The 8,509-nt window shown below is 44.7% G+C and overlaps 1 pseudogene across 1 annotated transcript; it reads left to right on the plus strand.

Annotated features, from left to right (window-relative positions):
- The first annotated feature begins 4,738 nt into the window (after positions 1-4,738).
- Positions 4,739-5,685, plus strand: LOC309796785 (retinol dehydrogenase 12-like; annotated as a pseudogene). The gene has a single exon. The product of its transcript is annotated as a retinol dehydrogenase 12-like (transcript).
- The last annotated feature ends 2,824 nt before the right edge of the window (positions 5,686-8,509 follow it).

Raw genomic sequence — 8,509 nt, forward strand, 5'->3', positions numbered from 1 at the left:
GAGGGAGGGAGAGAGGAATCTGAGAGGCTGTGAGAGAGAAAGAGTCAGAAAGAGATAAGCAGATAAAAGACAGAGTGTGCAACTTGGTGAGGCAGGGATGGAGGGTCTTCTGCCCAAGGAATGTGCACTCAACTCAGAGGCAAAACTGGAGGGGAATCTATAAGAATCTAAGTCAGGGATTGGACTACCCTGGCCTCTCTCTGGAGAAGCCCTTGCCCTGTCATCTGTCCTACTGAGTCCCTACTATCGCCCCTCCAGAATAAATTCACATGCCCAGCGAAACCTACGGAGAACACTCCCAAGGAAAAGGATCAGAATGTGGGCTGATGCCTTCCTCCCACGGACAGGCCTGGGGAGGGGGTTGGGAGGGACTAAGGGAAGCAGAAAAACTGCCTCTCTGCCCAGGAGCAGCTGGGGTATCCTCAAGGCAGGAGTGAGGGACCCACATCTGACACCCTTGGACCTGGGCTACGGAAAGTGTCTCCTCTCTGGGCTGTCTATGCCCCAGTAGATGATTTTGTCCAACCCCCTGTCTCCAGGTAGCCAGGTACCAGGACACACCAGCCACACCAGCAGATTCAAAAGCCTAAGGGGAGAGTTGTGTGTCCCAGATTTCTTGGCAGATGGCCTAAGCTGCTTTGCTTTGCAGTTCTGCAGATTGAAAGGAATGAGGGTACAAGGGCCAATGGGGCCATGGGAACTTCTGGGACAGAGAAAGAACACCTGGTGAATTATTCAGGATTTGAGGACCAGCATCTGGATTTTGCTACCCAGAGGCAGTGTGAATCTCAACATCCACCTGGAAGGGATGCTGAGCCTGGGCGTCACTGCATCCCTTCAAGAGTACTGGGTTTGGTGATCCAGCTGACTTGGGCTGCTGTTGTAGGAACCAAGGTTACACAACCCCATTAACACATCAGTTTCACTGCTGGGAAGCAGTGAAATAAAATTGCCATGCAAATCTCGTTCAAGTCTTCATAGCGACATATATTTTCTTTTCTCCTGGGTGAAAACCTAGAAGTGGAATAGCTGTTAAACCCTCCAGCTTTGTTTTTATGGTAAGTGCATTGTTAGATTTTAAAGAAACTACCAAACTGTTTTCCAGATTGGTTGTAGCAGTGTACCAGTCCACAGGGCACAGTAGATACTCCAGACAAAAACCCACACATGTATATAGACAACTGATTTTTTTAAGGTACAAAGGCATTGTGGTGGAGAAAGGATAGTCTTTTCAACAAACGGTGCTGGAGCAATTGGATATTCATTGCAAAAGAATGTACTTGGATCCATACCTTGCAATATATTCAAAAATTAACTCAAAATGGATCATAGACCTACATGTATAACCTAAAAGTATAAAACTTCTAGAAGAAATCACAGGAAAAAGTTTTGACATTGTTAGGCAAATATTTCTTTGTTTTGACAGCAAAACAACGATTCATAAAAGAACAAATTGATAAATTAGATTTTACCAAAACTGAAAAATCCAGTCTTTAAAGGACACAGTTAAGATCATTAAAAAACAAGACACAGGGTTTCCCTGGTGGTGCAGTGGTTAAGAATCCGCCTGCCAATGCAGGGGACCCTGGTCCGGGAGTATCCCACATGCCGTGGAGCAGCTAAGCCCATGTGCCGCGGCTGCTGAGCCTGCGCCGTGGAGCCCGCGGGCCACGGCTACTGAAGCCCTAGCGCCTGGAGCCCATGCTCAGCGACAAGAGAAGCCACCGCAATGAGAAGCCCACACCACAATGAAGAGTAGCCCCTGCTTACCGCAACTAGAGAAAGCCTGTGCACAGCAACGAAGACCCAACGCAGCCATAAATAAATAAATAAATAAATAAAGTACTCAAGAAATTGTTATAGTTAAAACAAAACAAAAAACAAGCCACAGGGGCTTCCCTGGTGGCGCAGTGGTTGAGAGTCCGCCTGCCGATGCAGGGGACACGGGTTCGTGCCCCAGTCCGGGAAGATCCCACATGCCGCGGAGCGGCTGGGCCCGTGAGCCATGGCCGCTGAGCCTGCGCGTCCGGAGCCTGTGCTCCGCAACGGGAGAGGCCACAGAAGTGAGAGACCCGCGTACAGCAAAAAAAAAAAAAAAAAAAACAAGCCACAGTCTAGGAAAAGTCTTTGCAAAAACATGTATCTAAGTATAAAAAAGACTCACAAAACTCATCAATATGAAAATAGCCCAATAAAAAACGGGCAAAAGATTTGAGCAGAAGATATACAAATGACAATTACATGAAAAGGTGCTCAGCACCATTGTCATTAGGGGAATACAAATTTAAAGCATAAAGACATACCACTACACACTTACTAAAATGGCTAAAATTAAAATGACTGCCCATAGCAGGTGTTGGCATAGATGTGGAAGAGCTGGAATGCCCATACACTGCTGATGGGAACGTAAAATGGTACAACCAATTTGGAAAACAGTTTGGTAGTTTCTTTAAAATCTGACAATACACCTACCATAAAAACAAAGTTGGAGGGTTTAACAGCTATTCCACTTCTAGGTTTTCACCCAGGAGAAAAGAAAATATATGTCCCTATAAAGACTTGTACAACATTTGCATGGCAATTTTATTTCTAATAGTCAAAAACTGAAAACAATTTAATGTCCATCAACAGGTGAATGAGGGTCTTCCCTGGTGGTGCAGTGTTTAAGACTCCATGCTCCCAATGCAGGGGGCCTGGGTTTGATCCCTGGTCAGGGAACCAGATCCCACATGCATGCTGCAACTAAGAGTTCGCATGCCACAACTAAGGAGTCGGCGAGCCGCAACAAAGGAGCCCGCCTGCTGCAACTAAGACCCAGCACAACCAAATAAATAAATAAATAAATATTTTTAAGAACAGGTGACTGAATAAACAAATTGGAGTCCATATAACACAACATGGATAAATCTCAAAATAATTATACTGAGTGAAGGAAGCCAGACAATCAGGGGTACATAGAGTATGTTTCTATTTACACGAAACCTTATAAAATGCAACTTAATCTTCAGTGACAGAGAGCAAATCAGTGCTTGATTAGGTGTATGCAAGTGGGCATGAGAGAGTGATGAATGTGTTTACTAACTTGATTATGGTGAATATATTTATATATAATATAAACTTATCAAATTGTGTACTTTTAATATGTACAATTTACTGTATGTCAATTATACCTCAATTAAGCTGTTTTTAAAAAACGTCATAGATAGCAGCAATCTGTATGATCAGTCATGCCAGAAATACATGCAAGAAAGTCTAAGATGTTGAGATATAAAACTGGCAGATATATTTTTCTGATCTCATACCCGGCAGCAATGATTTATCTTTAACACCAACTCTCAGATTCTGAGTTCCCCCACTTCTCTCAAGTGATATAGTTATGATTTGTGCAAAATTCCATCTTTATGTTATACTTCAATATAAAGTTTACTCTTTTAAAAGAGAAGTGGAAATATACTATAGAGCAAAAGAATCTTCAGCTCAATGAACAATATTCTAGACAATATGGGAAACTCCCACAGCCACATAATGCTGGCATTTTCATTCATCCATCCTGGAGTCAGAAGGTCCACAGCATCCTGGGTCCTGGTGCAGGCCTTGCCCTCACACAGGGGTCTGTCACCACCACCAGCACAGAGAGTCTCTCCTGTTCCCTTGGTGGAAAAGTGCTGAGCACAGAGACTTCCACCATCCTGGTTTCTCACACTATAGTCCGTAGCCCTGACAGTCAGCAAGTCCCCCCACACAACTGGCCACAGGCTTTCCTGCTTGTAGATGTATTCATCATTTACACGTGCTCTCTGCAGTTGCTGGGGTTTACAATCTCCTCATGGGGTGGAGACTAGCATTGTGGTGAAGGATTAGCCAAACATGGTCTTCATTCCTCCCTCTACTATTTGTTGACTGTCTGACTTTAGGCAAATTCTGGCCTCTTGAATCTACATCTGTGACATCTATATCACATGCTCCTGGGAGCGTTTGGGTTTCTTGTGAACCCAAAACAGAGTTAGCACAGAATACATGCATGGTATTATTATCACCATGTTCATCAGTCAATAATAACAACAGTTAATGTTCGTAGATTACTCACTATGTGCCTAGCCCTATGCTAAGTGCTTTACAGGCACAAGTTACAACAGCCCTGTGAGGGAGGTGCAGTTATTACCTCATTTCACAGAGGAGGAAATGGAAAGTCAAGGAGGTTGAGTGACTTGCCCAAGGTCACTCAGTCATCAGGTGTTGGGGCAGGGAAGTGAACTCAGGTCTGTCTGCCTACAGAGCCCACATCCCTCCCACCAGGCTGCGCTGTCTTCCACCCCATTTGGCCTCAAAGAGCTCCAGTCACTCCTTTCCAAACCCAGTGACCCCAGAACTTCAGAACAAGGTATCTGACTTACTCCTTGCAGTAGGCAGAATAATGGCCCCCAAAGATATTAGGTCATAGTCCCTGGACACTGTAAATGTTACCTTACTTGGAAAATGGTTATTTGCAAATATGATTAAGGCTGTTGAGATGTGGAGATTATCTTGGATTATCTGGGTGGGTCCTAAATGCAACTACATGTATCCTCATAAGAGATGCATGAGAGATGCCCAGAGTCCAGGAGAGAGAGGAGGTAAGGGAGTGGGAGGGAGAAGCAGAGAGAAGCAGCCAAGAATTGGAGCCAGACCAGGGGCTGGAGCCAGGATTGGAGTCGAAGCTACTTTTGCTAAAGCAGCAGCAACTAAAGAAGTTGAAAAGATGCTGGTTATCTTAGGACTACTCACCTCCCTCCTTTCTTTCCTGTATGTGATAGCTCTGTCCATTAGGAAGTTCTTTGCTGGTGGGATTTGGAGAACAAATGTGCAGCTTCCCAGGAAGATAGTGGTGATCACCGGAGCCAACATGGGCATCAGTAAGGAGACGGCCAGAGAGCTCGCTAGCAGAGGAGTATGCATTGCCTGCTGAGATGTACTGAAGTGGGAATCTGCTGCTAGTGAAATCTGAGCTAATACAAAGAACTCCAAGGTGCTGGTGTGGAAACTGGAACTATCCAATACCAAATCCATCTGAGCTTTTGCTGAAAGCCTTCTGGCAGTGCAAAAGCAGCTCCATATTCTGATCAACAATACAGGAATGATGATGTGTCCATATTCCAAGACAGCTAACAGCTTTGAAACCCACCTGGGAATCAACTGCCTGGGCCACTTCCTTCTCACTTGCTCTCTCCTGGAGCAGCTGAAGGAGTCTGCTCTTGCACAGATGGTGAACCTGTCATTGGTGGCTCACCATGCTGGCAAGATTCGCTTCCAGGACCTTGAAAGTGAGAAGTGCTACAGCTGGGGCTTTGCATATTGCCACAGCAAGATGGCCAATATACTTTTTACTTGGGAGCTGGCCAAGAGGCTCCAACGGATGGGGGCCACCCTCTATGCAGTGCACCCAGGCATGGTCCACTCTGAGCTTGTCCAATACTCATTCCTGCTGTGCCTGCTCTGGCAGCTCTTCTCCCTCTTTGTCAAATTGGTGTGGGAGAAGGGGGCACAGACCAGACTGCACTGTGCCATAACTGAGGGCCTGGACCCCTGAGTGCCAAGTACTTCAATGACCACAAGAAGATCTGGGTATCTCCAAGGGCCTGAAGTAACAAAATGGCTGAGTGCCTGTGGAACGTCAGCTGTGAGCTTCTAGAAATCCAGTGGGAGTAGAGCTGGTGGAAGAGCCACAGCCTTATCAGGCCAAGTCCATGCCATAATGAAAGGGGACCAAGGAAAAGGACCAACCTGAAGGATTTTCCTTCTGGTTTACTGCTGTTGCAAACCCTGCCCTGTTCTGATTCTCCTGACCCTTACGGAATCCTTGGCACACCCGATGCTCTTGTGAAGCTGGCTCACAGCATGAGATGCTCACAACTGCAGAGGATTCTTCTCCAAGAATTTCATGAATAGAGTGCTCTCTTGCGGCAGGAGGACTGGGCAGATCCCAGGTGGGCATGGGGAAGTCAGAAGAGCCTGGGAAATTGGGGGCAATTTCTTCATCAATACCAGAAATGCCAGCCAACAGTTTCAGCTGAAGCGACAGGAGCATCAGGGTTACATATTTCCAGGGACTGTAAGACTCAAACTTTTGACTGATCTCTTTTCTCTTTGGAATACTAGTCGCATCTCTTGAGTCTAGAAAACTCAGGAAAATCTTGGCTAACCTTGGCCAACTTTAGTTCCTTCCTCTGAGCATCCTGAAGCCACTGTATGAAGCTGGACCTTCCCATTTTCTTTTTCCAGTTCTTTTTTTAAGGTTAAAAAAAACTGCCAGCCTTATTGAGATATAATTGACATGTAACACTGTGTAAGTTAGGACCTCCATTTTCAATCATGCAGATTGTTTCTTTTTCTAAAGAGTTCCCTTTAGCTCAATTTTTAGAGAAAATAAAAACTGAACATGGAAGGAAAGAAGGGAGGGAGGGAGGAAGGGAGGGAGCAAGGAAGGAAGGGAAGGAAGGAAGGAAGGAAGAAAGGTGGAGAGAGATTTGAAGAGATACACAGAGGAGAAGGCAATGTGAAGATGGAATAGAGAGAGATCTGAGGATGCTGGCCTTCAAGATTGGAATAATGCCACCTGAAGCCAAGGAATGATGTAAGCAATCAGAAGCTGAAAAAGGCAAAAAATGGATTCTCCCTAGAACCTGTAGATAGAGTACAGCCCTTCTGACACCCTTGATTTAGGCCAGTGATGCTGATTTCAGGTTTATGACCTCCAGACTGTGAGAAAATAAAGCTCTATTGTTTTATGTCACCAAGTTTGTGGTCACTTGTTACAGCAGCCACAAGAAACTAATACCTGGTTGGGCCTCCCTGGTGGCGCAGTGGTTGAGAGTCCGCCTGCCGATGCAGGGGATACGGGTTCGTGCCCCGGTCTGGGAGTATCCCATATGCCGCGGAGCGGCTGGGCCCGTGGGCCATGGCCGCTGAGCCTGCGCATCCGGAGCCTGCGCGTCCGGAGCCTGTGCTCCGCAACGGGAGAGGCCACAGCGGTGAGAGGCCCGCATACCGCAAAAAGAAAAAAAAAAAAAAAAAAAAAAAGAAACTAATACCTGGTTTTGCTACCTAAAAGTAGAATGCTGCTGTAACAAATTCCTAAAAATATGAAAGTGGCTTTGGAATTGGCTAATGGCTAGAAGCTAGAAGAATATTGAGAAGCTTGATAGAAATGTCCTAGACTGAACTGAAAAGACTGTCAGTAGAAATAACAACTTTGAAGGTGATTCTGGTGAGATCTCAGAAGGAAGTGAGGAGCATGGAAGAGAAAACCTACATCATCTTAGAGAATACATATATTGTCATAAGCAAAATCGTAGAAATATGAACATTAAAGGTGCTGTTGATAAGGGCTCAGAAGCAAATGAGGAACATGTTATTGGAAACTTAAGGAAAGACAATCCTTGTTACACTGGCAGAAAACTTACTGAATTGTGTCCTACAGTTGTGTGGAAATCAGAGCTTATAAGCAATGAACTTGGATATTTAGCTGAGGAGATTTCCAAGCTAAGTGTTGAAGGTGTGGTCTGATCTATTCTTGCTGAATATAGTAAAATGTCAAAGGAATGAGGTAAATTGAGGGAAAAATGGTTAAGCAAAAGGGATCTAGGATTTGATAATTTGGGGAATTCTCAGTCTATCGAGATTGCAAAAGACATTAAATTAAGAGATTCATTCTCAGGAAGGTGCGCTCTGGAGAGAAAGTCAAGAGTGTGGCTGTGTTTGCTAGTACTTCAGAGATTTAGATGTGTGACTCGTGAATCTCTTCAACCATCTCAGCCATACCCAGGAATAGAACTAGGATAATCTAGGAAAGATATGTAGAGGACCATCTGGTCTAATGGTGTGAATCTCTGGACATACGTGGGAGACCCACACAATTTTTGATATTATATCTTCAGAAACATGGACAGATTGAACTGAATGAAACAGAAGCAAGAAAAAATGAAGGAAACACTGCCAGACTCTCAAAATTCTACAGGCATCAAAAAGGCTGATAAAACTACTCAATTATAAACATATGCCACACTTCAAGAGAAAGGAAGAATGACTCTGAGGGCAGAGCTGTAGGCCCATAGGACAGAGCCTCAAGTCACAGAGGATTATTCCCAGACCTTGAAACCCAATGGAATTTTCCCTGCTAGATTTCAAAATTGCTTAGGGCCAATGACTCATTCTTTCTTCCATTTTATCCTATTTGAAACGATAATGTCTATAGCTACTATTCTATGTCTGTCCCACCACTGTATTTTAGGAACAGTTAATTTGTTTTCTGGTGTCCAAGTCCAAAGAGGAATTTTGCCCCAGGATGGATCATACCCAGAGTACCACCCATACCTATTTTAGAAGATGAGATTTGGTACTCTTGAGCTGATGATATTTAGATGAGATTTTAGACTTGAGCTGATACTGCGATGGATTGAGAATTTGGGGACTTGGGGATGGAGTACATGTATTTTGCATGTGGGATGGACATGAATCCTTGGGGACCAGAGAG

The sequence above is a fragment of the Mesoplodon mirus genome (assembly GCF_964341445.2).
Source record: "Mesoplodon mirus genome assembly, chromosome: X".
In the NCBI taxonomy this organism is placed as follows: domain Eukaryota; kingdom Metazoa; phylum Chordata; class Mammalia; order Artiodactyla; family Ziphiidae; genus Mesoplodon; species Mesoplodon mirus.